At 37.4% G+C, this 20,130-nt stretch overlaps 1 protein-coding gene across 1 annotated transcript in view; it reads left to right on the forward strand.

Annotated features, from left to right (window-relative positions):
- CAMKMT (calmodulin-lysine N-methyltransferase) overlaps positions 1-20,130 on the forward strand; it is a 368,333-nt gene that overhangs the window by 98,485 nt on the left and 249,718 nt on the right. The gene's annotated exons all lie outside the window — the stretch shown is intronic.

Raw genomic sequence — 20,130 nt, forward strand, 5'->3', positions numbered from 1 at the left:
AATGGCCATAATGGCTGGAGCTGGACAGTCCAAAGCCAAAGACCAGGAGCTTCTTGGGTCTCCCACATGGATATGAAGACCCAAGCGGTTGGGCAATCCTCCACTGCATTTCCATGCACATTAATATGGAGCTGGTTTAGAAGTGGAGCAGTCAGGACTCGAACTGGTGCCTATATGGAATACTGGTGCTGCAGACAATGGCCTTACTCCCTGTGCTACAGTGCTAGTTCCATCTATAGATCTTTAATGGAAGGGGTACTTAATTTATGGTCCACAGAGCTGGAAGTCTTAGGAGTCACATAGTTTCCTTATTTTTCATTTTCCTCATCTGTAAAATTAGTACAAGTGGTTTATTAAGGATCAAAGCTTATGAATAGAAAGTCCTGGCCCAGGACACATGTTGGGTACTAACAATAACATAGTTACTTTTGTCATCCAGATGAAATATTGCAGAAGTAATGAAAGATAGTTCTTACACAGTTGTGTCAAAGGTAGTTCTGGGCCAGAAACTCTGAGAATGGTCATAGTGAGGATACGGAGATTTTAAGAAAGTAAGAAATATGTAAAGAAACTTTGAAAAATTGTGAAGATGTGTTATCCCAATGTATCTAATCACTTTTTTTTAAAGCAATAAGAAAAGTCTGATTTTCTACAATGCAATCTGTCATTGGGTTGATAGGAACTTGGAGAGCTGATCTCATGAGGCAGTTGTAAATCACAGGAGAGCAGGGTTCAGCATGAAGGCCTAGTTCTGGCACAAAAACTTAGTGGTTAAATCCTTGCCTTGCATCCACCAGGATCCTTTTTGGCGCTGGTTTGTGTCCCAACTCTTCCACCTCCCTTCCAGCTTCCTGCTGTTGGCCTGGGAAAGCAGTCAAGGATGTCCCAAAGCCTTGGGGCCCTACAGCTGCGTGGGAGACCTAGAAGAAGCTCCTGGCTCGTTGCTTCAGATCGGCTCAGCTCTGGCCATTGTGGCCACTTGGAGAATGAAACAGCAGATGGAAAATCTTTCTCTCTGTCTCTCCTTCTCTCTAGAAATCTGACTTTCCAGTAAAAAAATAAATAAATTTTTAAAAAAATCAAAGTAGAGCAAACTTGTTATACCATTCTACAGTTTGGAGAAGCTTAGTATTAGGGTATACAGTTGAGTCTATCCTCAGAACTAGGGAATCTTTCATACTCTTGGTATATTAGTTTCAATACAGTGATACCTATTTTCGAATGTATATTAAAAAATTTGTTTAGCTCTATGTCAATTAACAACTATTTTTTAAAAGATTATTTATTTATTTGGAAAGAGTTAGAGAGGGAAGCGGGGAGCAAGAGACAGATAAAGAAAGATGAAAGCAAAGCATCTGCTGATTCATTCCCCAAATGACCTTAGCAGCTGGATCTGGGCCAGTCTTAAATAATGAGTCAGAAGCTTTTCCTGCATATTCCACATGAGTGCAGCTGCCTAGCCACCTAGGCCAACTTCTGCTCTGCTTCCAGATGCATTGGCAGCCAGGTAGATGAGAGGTGGAGGACTTGAACTCATCCTCCTCTGGGATCCTGGCACCACAGGTGGTGGCTTTACCTGCTATACCACAGTTCCAGACTCATAAAAACTCTTTAAATGACATTTCCCCCATATTGGTTGGGAAAATAATGCAGCAGTTTGAAGCTGGGTGCTAAAACTAATGATTCATTTATCAATTTGAAAATAACCTGTGTATGTAGCTGGAGAAAAATAGGAACATGGAAGTCTAGGTTTAAGATAAAACTCAGTTATCTAGAACTCTGAAGTGTTAGTATGTGTTTGTTGGGTGCATTTAGCTGCTTCAATTCTTCTAGTTTGCCCAGTTGTCATTTCCTATGAAGTCTGTTGAGAGTCCGTCAGAGCTTTTGTACTTAGCACTGAATCAATATTTGAAGATAGTGCCAAACCAGGCTTACAAAGTTATATATAGAAGAAAATAAATGTGATAGGCCTAAATTTAGGACTGTTAGCATATTCGTGATGGTGAAGGTATGGATTAGGCCCGATCTCAAGGGACAGGTAGAACTCATTGAATTAACAAAATAGAACAGACATCAGGTTTTACATCCTCCATATACTGTCTGCAGTGGCAAACACTGGCTGTGTAAGACTGTATTTCAGTAACTGTAACAAATTCTTCTCTGTGTCACACTTAGAGTTAGCATGTAAAATTGCAAGTAGCACATATTGAATATTTTCCAGGAATTGATGATTTCGCCACCTAAGAGTTGAGGAATTTTTAAAAACGAATCCTAAATATTTTCCCATTGAAATGTGATGAAAATCAGGGTGCTTGACTAAGTTTTTAGTGTTTATGTAGTATCTCAGGATTAGTCAATATTTCAAAAACTATTTTATATGCTTTTTCGCAGTTGTTTGTTTCCTTGTTTTTTATTTTTTTTCTGGAGTCTGCTTCTTTCTTGCCATTGGCTGTGATTACAAATAGGTGTTTAGAGTTCACCACCTATAACATCATTGGTTGATGTATGCAAATAGTAGTATAGTGGATTGTATTTATTTGTTTTTGTACTACAAGTGCTGATTGACTCTTGACTGGATTTTTTTTTTTTCTGTTAGGTTTTTTTTTGGTTTGTAAGTCTACTTTACTTTGGCTTCTTGGTGTGTGGAAATTTTTTACTTTGCACTTTTATTTGTTGGTGTTTAAGATGCTGTCAAGACTTTAGCAGTAATAAAGGATTGGCTATTTTAGTTAATTCATAGGGACAGAATGAAATCAAATGGAAACTGGCATTGAATGCTTTACATGGAACAGAAGAAAAAAAAGAAACTAGAAAACGCAAACTATTTTTCTTTTCCGGGAAAACTATGCATGCATCTTTGGTATATGTTACTACTATTAAATGTTTGAATTGATGAGTTTTAAGTAGTAAACAACTTCAACATGTGTAACTTTATTTAGTAGTATTTAAGGATGGTTCAAGAAACTGATGGTTTTATAGTGATTTCATTATAGAATAAAATGAGTTCTAGGAAGATCCGGTTAATTGTGGTAACTAGCATTCTAATCCAATAAATTCTCTAATTTTATCCCTTTGTAAAGAGCCTATACCTCTGTTTTCTGTCACCTATTGAATACATCATGACCCTTATGTGACATAATTAGAAACTGGAGCACAAATTTGTGAATTTGTTTATGGAGTGAATTTGCAGAGTTCATGGCCTTGGATTTGGTTTTTCTTTTTTTTTTTTTTTCTATCTCAAATCACTTAGCAACTTAGATTTGGGCAGAAGTTAGAGTTTATTTTACAAAACATGAAAAGCTTTTAAACCATCTCTGAGGTAAATCTGTAGCAAAAGTGAGGCCACCTGCTGTTAAGAAAAGTGCTTACACATTCAGCGCTTTCCGTCCCCAAGCACGGTACTGCCAGTAAAACGCTGCCATGGTTGTTCAAATCCTATAGGTGGCAGCAGCTCCCGCAGTTTCAGAAAATAACAATGGTTCGGTTTGTGGGTTTAAGAATAAAGCTGTGGTGAACTCACAGGATCTTTGTACTGTAAGGGCTCTTCTTTGAAATGTGATACATGAGAAAATTGTCATTAGTGTTTTGTTTCCCTTTTAGGATGTAAGTAGCTTATCTTTTAAGTTCCATTTTGGGTTTGAAATCATGTTCCCAAACAAGCGCTGACAGCCATGATTTTATGCTGTTACATACATTATGAAGTAGCAATCTGTAGGTAGTCTAAAGAGAAAGGATATGGTGAAAACATTTTTTTGTTTGTTTGTTTCTTTTCCACTCCCCCTCCCCTTCCGCCCCAATTACAAGAATAATCCATTGTTAATTTTGACTGCTACTGCAGTCTTGACAGCAATTCTAGTTGCTATACAAGTATAATTTTCTTCATGTTCAGGAGCTGAGTGGTTAATGGTTTAACGTTGCCATTCAGCTTCCGGGAGCCTTAGACCCAGACTGTAGCTCCAGTAAAAGTGATTGTGTATCTATCTTTGATAAAAGGGAATTCTGAGTAATACTGTGGTTTCTGTTATTCCACTCAGCACTGAGGAAATAAGAGCTTTCAGGGCAACTCACACTTTACCGCAGAGAAGTAGACTCATGCTTACCTTGGCTGGCCACCTGTACATGCACACACACACAGGGCCTTACACCACCTCCACCCATCCAAAGGAACCTGTAGGTATAACGATTGTCACTCATTACCTTTAAATGGTCAAAATGATTATTTGGAATATTTCCCTGGCAATTATTGTGTGTCACTCAAAGGGATGCAAAATCTTAAGTGACACTTTTTTGAGTTTTAATTAAAATAGAGTTAAGCCTATCTCTTGAGAAATTTATTCAGAAATTTGATAACCTTTATTTTATTATTTGAATTATTCAAATACCTTAATTTGCTAATGTATTCAAGTTAATATAAAAATCCTGTTTTTTTTTAATTTGGGGAACACTAGATTCTTTTTATTTATCATTTAAGATAATAGTGTGGCAAATTCACTGTAATATGCAACTATTATACAGTATTTGGTAGGAAATAAGTTAAATTTTCTTTTGGAGCCAATCTTTTTTTCCCCCATTTAGATACATTGTAAAGCTATTGTATCTTAGTTCTTAAAACTAATCTTCTATTGAGTAAATACATGATTGAATCTGTGTTTTAATGTCAAACCTATATTCTCTGAATTGTGGAGCATCTGAATAATGTAACTTCAAGATACATGCCTAAAACTGCTCTCTCATCCATGTATCATAACATTTATTCAACTTGTAAAGATTTTTTATGGGGATTGCTAAGTGTCACCTATACTACTATATTCTATTTGGTAAGCCTGAAAGGAAACAATACCGTAAAAGCAAAACATCCTACCTGCTCTTACTACTTTATTATGCATTGTGAGCTGCTTAACAAATGATGTTTTTAAAATAGTTGCCAGTAGTAAAAACACAAATTGTTTTATTTTTGAATAAATGTTCTATTATATGTTTAAATGTTAAATTTAATGTTATATGTTCATATAAAATCTATTTATGATGGCATAATGATAACTTATGTATAATTCTTTGTAATTGCTGCTGTTTTATCATATTTAGAATAGTTAGCTAACAAAAAATCAATAAAACACACTCTGGAGGTCTTATTTTATATATTTTGAAACAATATATCAGATAGTGAAACATTGTAAGGCCACAAAATAAGTTTTTTTTTCTAATTCTCTTTTAATACCTTAAATTAAATTAATTTTAGTTTATATTTACCTCTTATATAAATGAATAAAGGCTGATCAGTTTGCTCAGTTTCATGAATTTTATGAAATAATGGCAATGATCTATGTCTTTCCTTGAATTTATATTGCTTTTTAATAAGATAGTCACTATTTAACAAGTTAAAGTAGATATAGACATTTTGTATGTAAAATCATTTTGGTGAATGGAAGGTCTTTGGTGAATCACAGAGTATGAAAGCTTGAAGCTGTTTTCCAACAGCAGAAATGTACATGGATTTTAAAAATGAAATAAAATGATTCTAGGCATCTTAAATGTGGGGAAAGAAAGTGGAGTATTTGGTTAAGCTTGAACAGTTTAGACTCATTTAAGCCCAACTTTTGCTAATTTGAGTTTCTTACAATTGGAAATCCTGTTGGGTATGTATTTCTTTTCAACATGTATAATAATAGTAAATTTTAATAGTAAAATACTTTATGGAAGATAGTCACAGCAGCTGTTGACATGTTGTAAGATTAACCTTTTTTTTTTTTTTTGAGGGAGTATTTTAGGGCTTAGAGAATACTATAACAGAGTGATAAGGAAAAATGTTTTAGCAGAGGCAGCACAGTGGCCTCAGTTTGAGAAAGCAGGTAAAATAAACCCGGATTATATGTAATGAGTGATGAAAGGAACTTTCTAATTTAATTTTATATTTAAGCTATTTACTCATATATACCTATGATATGCCTGAGGATCAAATTATAATAAAATTAACTTAATTTTAAATATACTCCCCAAACAATCACTTGCAAAAGAGTTTCTATCGTGATGCTTAGCTTGCATGGTTCTCATCATGATCAGCTCTTACTGTTTTGGAATCTTCCTGAGTTTAGCCTGGCCCAGCCCTGGTTGTTGCTGGTAGTCAGGTTTGAGCAAGCAGATGGAAGATCTCTCTGTCTCTCTCTCTCTGTCTCTCTGTGATTAAAACAAAAAATGAAAAAGAATTTGATAATGATTAAGTTTTTTGGTTGCCTGGGATCCAAATAAATGAAAGTCTGTGAATATTAATTCTGTACATTTATAAACATGTACATTCTGTATATTTATAAACATCCAGAAAAAATATTAATTGTGTAAGCATAGTTCTAATCTTAGTAATATAATCATCAAGCAGATTTTTCCTGGATCCTGAAAATGGTCTTATTCTTCATCCTAGGACAGCTCTCTTTTCAGAGGCCTAAAACTCTGTAGGTTCCATGTTGTATAATATTAATCAGCATGTTGATTTTTGTGGAGGAAAAGATGATTTTTGGAAAGGCAGATCATGATCATTAATGTGCCCTGATTTTTGGCATTGATGGGAAAGGACATTATTCTGTCCCTTCATGGAGTCTACTTTGTCTTAATGTTCTTTCAGCCTCATGACCCATGTGCATTGGGTCTCCTGTGTAACGGGTACATAAACTTAAGATCTGCCTAAAATCAGTGTTTCCTACAAAGGCATTAATTGTATCAAAGAACCATGATGGCAGCACTACAGCCTTTAGATTCTCTTAAGTCATCAAGTATATGTTAGCATGTGTGCTGAAAGCAAGACATGTATGAGAATATGAAGAAGGTTTTTGCAATTGACCAGCTCCATCTAGTCTCTTGCCTATGTGGAGACGTTATGGGGAGAAGAAAACTTATGTGAAATTTTGGTTCCTTGCTTAACAAATCCGCCAACTCCCCTTTCAACTAACGTACAGTTTTTCAGTGTCCTATTCTTCCAGAAAACCAATGATGAGATCGAATTTAATTACTCATATATTCAACTATAAGTATTGAGCTTTGTGATTTTTTTAAAGTTGTAGGATCCAACAGTCTCTGTCCTGAAGATATGATAGTCTAACCAACTGCATTAGCCATAAAATTGAAGTGAGATGCTGAGAATTCAGAGTACAAGAATGTTTGAAAGGCATCATGTGACTAAGAGTCCCACAGAAAGTCATGCTGTGACAGTTCTCATAATGGTGTCAAGCAAAAAAATAATTATATGAGAAGTTATTCATTTTAAACATCAGTATTCAAGTAAAAGTGTATGCTGTGTTTTAAATATGTCCCCCAAAGCTCGCATGTTGGAAACTTAATCTCCAAAGCAACCTAATAGCATGTGTTATGGATCCTAAGGACTCCAACCCCATGAATGAATTAAAGCTGATTATAAAAGGGCCTGAGATTATGAATTCCATGTCTTTCTCTGTCTCACACATGTGATGCTCCTGCTATGATATAACTCAGGAAGAAGACCCTCAGCTGATATAGCCCCTCAACCTTGGAGTTCTGGCTTCTGCATCTGTGAGCCAAATACATTTCTGTTCATTACAAATTACCCAATGTCTGGTATTTTTGTGACAGTAGCATAGAACAGACTGTATTATTGGGCTTAGTAAGAAAAGGAATAACCCCTGAAGACCCTTTGCATTATGCAGTTTTAACAACGTTATGATTCTCATTGATTTTCAAGGATGATATGAATGGAACTTCTGAATGTCCTCTGAGACTTTCGAAGTATATTATACTGGCAATTATCATAAAAATATATTTCAAGAGAAGCCTGAATAGTTGTCTTTTTAAAAAAAAAATATGTTTCTGTGAAAAATCTCTCAGGGACTGAAGCAAGTTGTCAAAAAAAAAAAGGCCTGTTCTTTAAATAGAGCCATGAGTTTTCACTGTGAACACTTCTCATGGATACCCCAATGTTTGCTATGCAGAAATGAGTACCTAAGTTCTAATGGGAGAAATATATTCCAATAGAGGACATTGGAAGGGAGACAAATGCAGTACTCTGAGCACAGCAGAAATAAAAGGAGATGGATAGAAGCACACGTGTTTTTTTGGTATGTGTGGAGATCGGAAAGTGAGTAACATTTAAATGCAAATGCTCAGGACCAAGAGGGTCATCAAGATAATCCTGAGGGGAAAAAAAAAGGAGTTGGAAGATTTACACCACCAGGTATCAAACTTCTTACCAAACTGCAATAATTAAGACACTGTGGTAATAGTGTAAGAGTTGATGAGAATCTGATGAAATACTATAGAGTCCAAAAACAGTTTGACACATTCATAGAAATTTGATGTTATAAAATAGCTAGCACTGCAGAACAATAGAGTGCGTTTTTCATAGAACATTATGATCCAACTTAACAGTACTGTAGAGAAAAGTAAGATCCTCTAGCTCATAACCATATGCAAATATCATTTCCACGTATTATCGGACAAATAATCAGCCCAGTGCTGCTCACTGATTGGATAGCCAGTTCACCAGAGACAACTGTTGGTAAGAGGAAGAGAGTTTATTTCAAGATGCTGACATCTTGGTGAAGGAAGAGAAATGTGCTCTTGCTGCCTAACAAGCCAGTAAGAGGGATTTTTAAAGGGATAGTTACAGGGTAAGGTTAGAAATAAAACAGTCTATTCAACTGTCAGTAATGCAGATCTTCAGGCTTTGTTCTGATGAGGGCCCATATAGTTCCTGTGGGAAGTTCAAGGCAAGTCAAAGGTGTGGGCCTGGGAAGGCTCAGCAGCAGTTGGTGGAGGCTCCTTGGATACCTGGGTCAGAGTCTGCTGTTCAAACTATCTCTCCCAGGAGTCTCTCAAAATTCTGAGGCAAATGCTGCTGTTCACCAGACTAGGCGCAAACAGCTAATTTGCATGATCAATAAGTATTTATGTAAACTATAAGGAAAGGAAGATGCCTTATAACTCTTACACAGGTGGATTGTAATTCTAAATGTAAAGGGCAAAACAGAAAGGGAGCGTGATTTCAAGACTAATACCTAATAGAACAAATAGGACAACAGCCCATGACCTTACAGAATTAAATAGATGGTTCACGCTCCCTATCTCTGCATGTGTATCTGTTATCTCTCTGACTCTCAAATAAATAAATAAAAGTATATCCGTGGATAAATAGAAAATAAAATATAAGTCTTGTTTTGTTGCACGAAGACCTTGAAATCCATGCCATTTTCCTTTTCTTTTTTTTTTTTTTTTGAGATTTTATTTTAATTCCTTAAACACCTGCAACAGCCAGGCCCTGCTGAATCTGGGGACTCAATCCTGGTCTCTCATGTGAGTGGCAGGGACCCAATGACTTGAGCTGCTTCTAACAGGGAGTTGGTAGAGTTGGTATCAGGAGCCAGGTACTCCAATATGGAGCGTAGGAATCTTAAACATTAGCTTAAGTACTTCCTCCTTTTAGGTGTATTTTAAATATTTCTTACTGTCTCATATTATTTTAAACATTTATTTTATTTTTATTTGAAAGGCAGATTTTCAATCCCCAAATGGCTGCAATGGCCAGAGCAAAGCTGAAGCCAGGAGCCAGGGGCTTCTTCCAAGACTCCTGCTTGGGCGCAGGGTCCCAAAGACTTGGGCCATCCTCTGCTGCTTTCCCTGTCACAAGCAGGAAGCTGGACTGGAAGTGAAGCAGCTGAAACTTGAACTGGCACCCATATGGGATGCTGTGCCACAGGGCAGAGGATTCAGCTGCTGTGCCACTGTGCCGGTTCCATATCTCGTGTTTCTATAAAATTATTCTGATTTTATTAGGCAGCATTTTCTTGCTTTGGTTTATGATTTAACTTGGGAAGTATTTTATTCTTCCTTTAATCAAATCTTTTTAGGTTTAGTTATCCATGGAATACTTTTGCTGTGAAGTTGTCATGGTAGAACTCTGGGATGAATTAGTGAGATACAAATATAATTGTATATTATAATAATCAGATCGAAACTGACAGAGAAACAAACCAAACTTTTCAAATGAATTGCTGTGAAAAGTATCAGTTGTGATTCCTATGCTTTGTAAACTATAATGTAATGGAGAAAATCCTGGTAACTTTTAGGAAAATTGGTAAAAAGAACAAGGATATAAAGTGAAGCTAAAAAAGACTTTCAAAGAGTGTGGATATATCTTGTCACACATCCATTTTTTTAAAAGATTTATTTTATTTTTTTTATTGGAAAGACAGATATACAGAGAGGAGAGACAGAGAGGAAGATCTTCATCCAATGATTCACTCCCCAAGTGAGCGCAACGGCCGATGCTATGCCGATCCGAAGCCAGGAGCCTCTTCTGGGTCTCCCATGCGGGTGCAGGGTCCCAAAGCTTTGGGCCGTGCTCGACTGCTTTCCCAGGCCACAGGCAGGGAGCTGGAAGGGAAGCGGGGCTGCCGGGATTAGAACCGGTGCCCATATGGGATCCCGGGCATGCAAGGCAAGGACCTTAACCACTTGCGCCACCACGCCGGGCCCCACACATCCATTTAATGTAAGACAATTTTTACATTAAAATCTATACCAGATGCAGTGTCTAGTTATTATATTTGTTTTGAATGCAGAGAAATATGAAAACATATTTCCACACCAATACATTGAATGAAAAGGAAAAGCATACAACCTGTATTTGCAGTAGCTAGGTGCTCTCAAATCAGACTCTTCCAAGTGTTCAGTTATTTAATTTTCAACAGTTATCACTTTTCTAAAAACTGAAAACTGTGAATATTTGCATTTTAAAATAGTTTAGATTTTGAGTCTTACAACTCATTTATGAGAGCAGTATTTTATTAAGTGAGTCATATTTTAGTTTTATATCTCCCTGTCTCAGATCTAAATTTCAACAGATCTAAATTTGGCTTTCCCATTTCTTTGATAAAATGCTTACAGTTGAACCATCAAGAAGAAGAGGAAGAGAAGCTAGCAGTGAGGAAGTTGCATACAAGTGAGCAGCTGGTTGGAATTCAACAGAGCTTATAACAAGGTGTTAGTTGTTTCTGTGTTTTAAGATTTCCAGCAGGGAACACTAACAGCTGGAAGGAGCTGCAGAAGAAATCCAGTTTAGGGCATCTATATATGTTAGAGATTACAAATAAATAAAGCCTAAGCTGATAGGCTCGTAATTATTATCGTGTGCCAACATATTAAAAAAAAGATTTGTTTATTTATTTTTTTAATGGGGAGGGCAGATTTACAGAGTGAAGGAGAGACAGAGAAAGGTCTGCCATCTGCTTGTTCACTCCCCAAGTGGCCACACCAGCCAGAGCTGAGCTGATCCAAAGCCAGGAGGCTCTTCTGGATCTCCCATGTGGGCGCAGGGTCCCAAGTCTCCCAGGGTCTTGGGCCGTCCTCTACTGCTTTCCTAGGCCACAAGCAAGAAACTGAATGTGAGCAGCCGGGATATAAACTGGTGCCCATATGGGGATCCCAGGGAATGGAAGGTGAGGACTTTAGCCGCTAGGCTATCACACTGGGCCCTGCCAACATTTTTTTTAAAATGCCAGTATCAAAAATATTTCTTCTTACCATGGTAGACCACTTCTACCATACCTTGCCCCTTGGTACACCAGGATAGTGAAAAAAAGGAAGAAAATACCATAAACAGGGCTACACAATTTTTAAATGTTTTAATTTGATATATTAACTTTTGTTAGGTAAAAATAATAAATTAATTGAGCTATGCAGGGAATGACTATATTATTTATAAAAATGTTTATTTCAGTGCACTATGGCAAATGACTATCTTTCAGCCTTGTGGATATATTTATTGCGACTGTACATATAACTTCTTATTATGTTCCTTGTCACAGTTAGTCCTGGAATATATAATTTTCTTGCTACTCATGTTTTTATTCATTGCATCCCCTAAAGTTAGAATGGACCCTGTTTAATTGGTAACAAACTGACTTAAAAAGGTACTCTGAGAATCAAACATTCTTTGAACCTATCAACAGTTTTATAATAAAGATCTGTGCAGCATGAAACTCAGAAAAAATTTTTTTGCCTTTTTTTTTCATTTTGTTGCCATACTTATTTTAACTGATTCATGTGAAGTCTAGGTTGTAACTGACAACTTTTTGAAATGTGATCTACTAGTTAATAGTTTGGCACCTGTAGGTGTGAGACTTAGCATCTAGGTCTTTCCAATGGATTTTGCAGCTCACTTAATTTTTTTTCAAAAAGATTTTTGTTTTATTTTTGTTGGAAAGGCAGATATACAGAGAGGAGGAGAGACAGAGTGGAATATCCTCCATCTGACGATTCACTCCCCAAGTGACCACAACAGCTGGCGCTGCACCAATCCAAAGCCAGAATCCAGGAAACTCCTCCAGGTCTCCCACACAGGTGCAAGGTCCCAAGGCACTGGGCCGTCCTCAACTGCTCTCCCAGCCACAAGCAGGGAGCTGGATGGGAAGTGGGGCTTGCAGGGTTTGAACCTGGCACCCATCTGGGATCTTGGTGTGTTTAAGGCGAGGACTTTAGCTGCTAGGCTACTGCGCTGGGCCTGCTCACTTAAGTTGAAGGACAGAGCAAGAAGGCAATCTTCAACATTTTACATTGTGGAGAGACTTATAAGGATTGATGCAATGATGTTTTTTAGAAAGCATTTGAATTCTCTTTTGTCTATAATAAGTGATAGTGAATCTTTTCTGCAAAGGGCCATTATCAGGCCATGCAAATTTACCAGCTTAAAACTTAGCCTCCTAGAAATGTATTGAATCCCAAGTTTTGCCGAATGATTTCATGGACCTCATGTGGCCAGTGGACAGAATGTTCCCTCCCTTGGTCAGTGTAGAATGCTGACATGTAAGAATGAAGAATTATGTTCACCAATCTACTGGAACATGTATATGAAATTCTAACAGAGGTGCATCATTTGAAGTTGAATTTTAGTCAGTGATTTTTTGTCTCCTTTTAGAAGTCATTATCTTCTATCAAATTTATTTTTAAACACTTTTCTATGTTTTGATGGTTAGCATTTGTTTCCAAAATGGGCAACACTGAACTAAAGTTTCAGAAGTACTCCACGTTTTTCACCTGCTTTTGTCCCCAGATAAGATTAGAAATGTTAGCAAATGCTCTAACCCCTCCCCAACCCTCTTCATCGTAATTAGTAACCCACATGGGTTTGCAAATCCCGTCATCTCTGTAATAAACGCTAAAAAATAAATAAAATTAACATTGCAAAAAAAAAAGAATGTTCTAGAAATTTAAAAAATCAAAGTAAACAATGCAGCAAAGGTGTTCTGCATCTGAGACTATTTTGTGCCATTGTAACTGAAGGCCAAAGCCCTATTGTGACATCTCTTGGGGCCCATGCTCTGGCACAGTAAGTTAAACCACTGCCTACAGCACTGGTATCCCACATGGGCACCAGTACGTCCAGGCTGCCTCACTTCTGAAGCTGTTCTCTGCAGTAGAAGATGGCCCAAGTCACTGGTCCACTGCTATGTATACATGGGAAACCCAGAAAAAGCTCCTGGTTCAACCCAGGCCTCCCCTGCTTATTGCAGTCATGTGGGGAGTGAGCCAGCAGATGAAGATATTTCTCTCTCTCTGTAACTTTGCCTTTCAAATAAATAAATTTTTAAAAAATTATGACATTCATGATGATTTTCCTTGGAGCCGGTGTCACTGGTGATGGTTTAAGATTTGGCTTTTTTTAAACCACTTTTTTTTTTTCCCATCTTCAGTATCAGTTACTGATGATAATTCAATTCACAAGAAAATATTTTTTATTTAACTTTCCCAAACACTGAAGTTAGGATGCATTACTGTATAGAATACATAAACACATACATGTATCCTGAAAGTTTTTGGTCTACTTTTTCAGTGATTTATTGTTAACAAACATGCTATTTAAACTTTCATTATTTAGACTGAGTTTACTGACATTCTGAAAACATTAATTTCCTTGCTATATTAAGCAATAGCCAACAGGGAAAAAAATGACTTAGTTTGAGTCCTAAAAAGCTTGTAAGAGCTTTAGTAGAAAGTCAGCTGTAGCGAGTATCATTACCCTAAGAAGCAAATACCTCTGGATGGATTGTACAAAACTTTTGGAGTTTTAATTACAAACTTCTGCTCTTCTAACTTGTTTTAAAAAAATCTATTCTCTTTCTTTTGTGTGTAAACAATATTGTATTTTCTTTTTGTTTTACAGCGTGCTAATCAAGTTTGATGGGAGAAACAAATTGATTGATAACAATTACATTTGCTTTTGTTGTTTTTCATGAGATTTTTTTTTTTGCCCAGGGCAAGTTGATTAGGACATTTTTGACCATCTAATACTTACATGCTTCCATTGACTTTTCTTCTTTGAAGTGTGACGAAGCTTTTGACAGCTCTTTCTTTGGTAATTCATAGAAGAAAAAGCCTTCAGAAAAAAATATTTGTACTTGATTTTAAGGGGGTAACTAAATTTCTTTGTTGTTTATTTTTTGGATTTGTGTTAAAGGAAATTGTGAAGTTGTAATGACTAAGTGCATATTTTTGAAGGTTTTTTACTTTGTTTATTTCCTTCATGGAAAAACAAGCAAACCAGTAACTGTTAACCCTAATTTATTTTTACTCTTCGAGTGACATTACTTTTAACTGGCTACATTTGGATAATAAAAGCCATGGGTTTTAAACCACTTAGTAATTTGGTTTCATTTTTAACACAAATAACACCTTTTCATCCATTTTTATATAAACTTCAAACAACATATGTTTTAACTTACTGCCAAATAAGAAGAAATGTGTTACATTAAAGTGCATGTTGTTTGCTTGCGCATTTGGAAATACCATTCATTTTATAGCAATTTTGAGTTATTTTTCTGTCACTTTGTATTCCTATTCAAAGAGACATACAGAAACCCTCCCTCAAAACAACTCCCTTAGGGTTTACTCCTGGATGTCCGTAGACATGAGCGAGAAGTACAGTATATAAGCTTAGGTCATGGAAATGTCAACCCTTGGTGACTTGCATTTATTATTATCCTTTAAATTGTGTCTTCTTGAAGTTCTCTGAGGGATGATGATAATATATTTCTTACCTGTTTAGGTGAACGAGAGAGATATAACAACATCATTGTTTTGTTTCTGTTGCTATCTGAAACATTGAGATATTCTTATTCTCAGGGATTTGATCTGAATTTCAGAAACCATATATTGCTAAGCGGTTCTGGTTAGAAGTCAAGATGTAAATGACAATAAAAATTAGCAGATAAGCATGGAAAGTTTTTCAAGGTTAAGATGCAGTTGTGGCCGATGCTGTGGCCTGAAGGTGAGGCTGCCATCTGTGACTTAGATATCCTGTATGGATGCTGGTTTGAGTCCTGGCTGTCCTACTTCTGATCCGGCTCTCTGTAAGTGTGCCTGTGGGCAGCGCGAGGATTGCCCAAGTGCTTGGGTCCCTGCACCCTCATGGGAGGCCTAGAGGCAGCTCCTAGTTCCTGGCATCTGGGTTGAGACTGGCCATTGTGGCTAATTGGAGGAAATGGTTTTGAGTGTGGTGGTTTAAACCACTGCATATGATTCCAGCTCCCTGGATTCAGAGCAGCAGTTTGAATCCTGGCTGCTCCACTTCTAATCCAGCTGCCTGGGAAAGCAGTAGAAAGTGGCTTGAATAGGTGGGTCTCTGTCAGCCATGTGTGAGATCTGGATAAAGTTCCAAAATTTGGCTTCTGCGTAGCCCAGCCCCAGCTATTGTAGCCATTATGGGAGTGAACCAGCAGCTGGAAGATCTCTGTTCTCTGTTTTCTCTCTCTCTCTCTCTCTCTCTCTCTCTTTCTTTCTCTCTGTGATTCTGCTTTTCAAAGAAACAGATAAATATTTTTTAAAAATATCTGGGGAGCTGTTTATCAAGAATAGTTGACAAAATGGACAATTGACTTCTCCTATATTTATATGCCTTAAAACTTACAAGTTCAATTTAGTAGTATCAACAAAAGGTGGTTAATGGTTTTCTCAGATAAAGGAAGCAGGATAACCACTGTATTGGTGGTATATAAAACTCTTTTTTGGTGTATATAAAACTCTCTTTTTTGAAGTTGCGGTTTATTTATTTTCCTACAATTTGAAAAGTGTGTTAGAGAATGATTTAAATTTCTGATGTTCTACAGCAGATTAAATGGTAGGCTCTTTGACCTGAAAAGGTGTAAGATGTTCTGAAAATCTAAGTGGCAAGCATGCCCCTTTCCAGTCCACATTGCCTACTTGTCTTTCTTCTGTATTGGCAATGATTGAAGAATATCAAAGGGTTGTGTCTGGCAAACAAACAAACAAAAAACCTTATAGAAAAAGCTTATTTTTTTCTCTTTATTATCTTAAATTTTACTAAGAGTGTGTGTGCGTGTGTGTATATGTGTGTCTGTTTAAAGTGTACAGAGTTACTTAAACAATTAATTTTTATAAGAAAGATAGGCCCCATTGCAGAATGTAAGGTTTAGATAAAATTTGTAATTGGTGAGTTGAAACATTGCAGGAAGCCTTCTCTGTTTTGTCTCCCTTCCTGCTCCTGCCAGGTTAGGTGCCTCTCTGTGGAGCTTTTGTAGTCATAACCTTGTGTGTTATTCTCACCATGCTTGGTAGTCAGAACCTTGTGTATTGCTCTCACTGTGTTTAGCAAATCAGCCACAGCTGGCTTCCATGAAGCAGGCACTATGTTCTGTTCAGGTGAGACTTTTCATCCTTTCCCCATAGCAGTTACTCAGGACAAACTTGTTCAATGAATATCATATATTCATTGAATGGACAGGGATGATGGATATGTCCTAACTATGCACACATTCATCCAAAATCAAAATGCTTAGTATGGTTAGGTTTGCAACTATCTCACTACTTTTGTTATTGTTAATAATCGGATGCTAGTGTTGGTGTTTAGGAAGTTCGGATGGCAGTTCAGATGCCTATGTCCCACATCAGCAAAACACCTGTTTCAGTAACTGACTCTGGTTGCTGACTCCATCTTCTTAGTGCAGGGTGTAGGAAGCAGCAGTGACAGCTCAAGGAAGTGTGGTCCTGGATTGAAATCCTGGTTGCTGCTGTTGACCTTGGCCTAGTGCCAGCCATTGCAAGCACTGGGGAGAGTGAGTTGGTAGATGAAAACTAGTCTGTATTTGTTTTTCTGCCTGTTTTTTTCTGCAGTCTTCCATAAGAGTTGATTTTAGGGGTGAGCCTTGTGTTGCATTGCCTACTTGATATCCTGCATACCATATCAGAGTGCCTGAGTTCAGGTTGTTTCTGTACTTCTAGTGTAGTTTTTTGCTAATGCACTCTGAGGGGGGCAGAAGATGACAACCCTGGCACTGGGATCCCTCCCACACACCCAGGAGATCTAGATGGAAAAATTGCTTAAGAAATTGTTTCAGGGCAATAACCCAGATGCCCATCCAAAGAGGAGTGGATAAAGAAACTGGTACATCTACTCCATGGAATACTGTTCAGTCATTAAAAAGAATGAAATTCTACCATTTGCAACCAGATGATCCTAACTAGAGACCATTACACTGAATGAAACAAGTCAATACCAAAAGGACAAATATATATTCTCTCTGATGTAAGGCAACCTTCATGTAAATTATAAGATCCGTAACCCTTTCAGTACTGTTTTTGCTGCAACTCATGGGTTTTGATATTTTTGTTTTTATTTTCATTTCTTTAAAATCATTTTTTTCTTATTAAATTCTTCACTGGCTCATAGATCACACAGTAGCATAGTTTTTCTCCAAGGAAGTTTTTTGTTTTCTTTTTCATTTCTTCATCGACATATTGGTTATTCAGTAGCATGTTATTTAACTCCATGGTATTGTACATTTTTTTAAACTTTATTCCTGCTGTCAATTTTGTTTTATGGCTTTTCATTTAAGGGAATGCATAGTAACTGTGTAATAGAGACTATCATATCCAGATGTGAAGATACAATACAGTATGCTTTTCTACTTCCAAATCAAAGAAGAACTCCCAAGGAAACTGTTGGGTATATCTTGGCAATAGGATGCTGGACTGTCTGCCATTGTCTGTATCCGCAGTGTTGAGATACACTTAAATAGGAGAAGGATAGACTTACGACTGCGTATGAAGGACTATGCTATTATAATAATATAGAGGACATAATTGGGGAGAGGGAATTTGGGGAGGAGACAGGAAAATCCCAAAGCCTATGGAATTGTATCATAAAGTTAAAAATAAAATAGAAGGAAAGTTTTAAAAAGAAAAATTGTTTCAGGGCCCTGTGTGATAACCTAGTGACTAGTCTTTGCCTTGCATGTGCTGTGACCCCGTATAGGCACCGTTTTATATGTCTGCTTCTCTACTTTCCTTCCAACTCCCTGCTTCTGGCCTGGGAAAGCCAGGAAGTAGAGGATGGCCCAAAGCCTTGGAACCCTGCATCTGTGTGGGAGACCTGGAAGAAACTCCTGGTTCCTGGCTTTGGATTGGCTCAGTTGCGGCTGCTGTGGCCACTTGGGGAGTGAATCGGCAGATGGAAGATCTTCCTATCTGTCCCTCTTTCTCTCTCTAAATCTGATTTTCCAATAAAAAGGAAAAAAAAAAAAAACGAAGAAATTGTTTCAAATATTGTTACTTAATTCTAACTACTTGGTTTTGCTTTGAATTTTTAAAAAGTGCTCCTAATGCTAATTGCAATACAGCCTTTTTTGGTGAAAAATATTTCAGGTAGAAGCAAGACTTATTGTACTAAGTCTTGTTTGTTATGACACAGGTTGACATAATCTAGTCAGATTCAATTTTTAAGTAATTCTTACAGTGGAATTCAAACCATGATATGTACCATTCTCGTTTCTCTCTTTTTTAAAGATTTATTTATTTTTATTACCAAGTCAGATATACAGAGAGGAGGAGAAACAGAGAGGAAGATCTTTTGCCCAATGATTCACTCCCCAAGTGAGCACAAGGGCCGGTACTGTGCCAAGTCGAAGCCAGGATCCAGGAACTTCTTCCAGGTCTCCCACGCGGGTGCAGGATCCCAAAGCATTGGGCCGTCCTTGACTGCTTTTTCAGACCATAAGCAGGGAGCTGGATGGGAAGTGGAACTGCTGGGATTAGAACCGGCAATCATACGGGATCTTGGGTGTGCAAGGCGAGGATTTTAGCCACTAGGCCACGCTGCTGGGCCCCATTCTCATTTCTCATTACCTGTGAGCCCATAAGAAAATCAGCAAAGGACGGGACCAGCCCAGAGTTTTACTAGACATCTATTGAGTTACTGCTTGGTATATCAAGCGTTCTTTCTTTCTTTCTTTCTTTCTTTCTTTCTTTCTTTCTTTCTTTCTTTCTTTCTTTCTTTCTTTCTTTCTTTATCAGTGGTTATAAGAGATTTTTTGGCAAATCACTCACTCTCTTATGAGGTCTAGCCTAGCATCTTAAGTTAAAGAACAATAAATGCTCGTACCTTAAATTGAGCAAATTTTGCTTCTGTTCTGTATTCAGTGTTAAGATCATGGTTACATGGGGTCATAACCATGTTTGTAATTCTTAAAATGCCAAAGCAGTTGGAGTTTTTCAGATTTCTGTTGTATAAATCCTTGGTACAGTTTTACACCATCCTCTATATTGACTGTTTTAAAAGATTTAACTGTTAATTTAAACAGCATTATTATGCTTTTCCTCTAGAATAAATCGAGGCCTTTTAAATGAATTGATCCCTTACTGTCCTATGACAATAAAGTGTTTTCAGCAATCATATTTTCCAGATACTATTGCTCAGTATTGTCAATACTGAAGAGAAGAGCAGCTGTTGCCTAGTGAGTGAGGGTTGAAGGTAAACACTCCCTACTGATTCATAGAAACGCAGGCACCCTACTTGATTATGTATGTGTCAGTAGAGCTGGGAAGAAAATAGGGTCAGATTTCATGTATTATTCATCCATTCAGCTGTTGTCATTTTCCTTTAAAGGCAGGAGACAGACAGACAGAGATCCATCCACTGCAGGCATTGCCTGCAGTAACACAGGAAGGCCAGGTTGAAATGAGGAGCCCAGAACTCCATTCAGGTCTCTCTCATGGGTGGCAGGCGGCCAAGACTTGACGCATCACTTATTGCCTCCCAGGGTGTACAAAAGCAGGAAGCTGGATTGAAGGCAAAGTAACTGACACGGGTGAACCAGGTGC

This window comes from Ochotona curzoniae, unplaced genomic scaffold, assembly GCF_017591425.1.
Source record: "Ochotona curzoniae isolate NIBS_2020 unplaced genomic scaffold, NIBS_Ocur_1.0 contig_883, whole genome shotgun sequence".
Taxonomy (NCBI): domain Eukaryota; kingdom Metazoa; phylum Chordata; class Mammalia; order Lagomorpha; family Ochotonidae; genus Ochotona; species Ochotona curzoniae.